The sequence below is a fragment of the Tigriopus californicus genome, chromosome 3 (genome assembly GCF_007210705.1).
Source record: "Tigriopus californicus strain San Diego chromosome 3, Tcal_SD_v2.1, whole genome shotgun sequence".
Classification (NCBI taxonomy): domain Eukaryota; kingdom Metazoa; phylum Arthropoda; class Copepoda; order Harpacticoida; family Harpacticidae; genus Tigriopus; species Tigriopus californicus.
Genome location: NC_081442.1, coordinates 5,622,839 through 5,623,091, shown reverse-complemented (window position 1 = coordinate 5,623,091; position 253 = coordinate 5,622,839). Strand labels below are relative to the sequence as shown.

The 253-nt window shown below is 41.1% G+C and overlaps 1 protein-coding gene across 1 annotated transcript in view; it reads right to left on the bottom strand.

The window, feature by feature from the left end:
* Positions 1 to 253, bottom strand: part of LOC131877353 (proton channel OtopLc-like) — a 10,578-nt gene that overhangs the window by 3,577 nt on the left and 6,748 nt on the right. The gene's annotated exons all lie outside the window — the stretch shown is intronic.

The following is a 253-nucleotide window of genomic DNA, read 5'->3' as shown; positions in this document are numbered from 1 at the left end:
ATTCTCTTTAGTACATGAAGAGAAAGGATAGTGAGCAGAAGGCAACATGATTTACCCATGATCCTTTAAAAAGCATGTGTGCTGAGCCTTAAACCATTTCTTAGCGTTGGTCATGTACCAAGTCCAAAGGCTGTTGGCACTCACCTGTATTCAATAATGAATGGAAACAAGTAGGGCATTGACGAAGTCCACAATTTTCCCAGGGCATTATCGTTGAAGCACTGGTAGAGTGAAATCACGTACTTTAGACGAT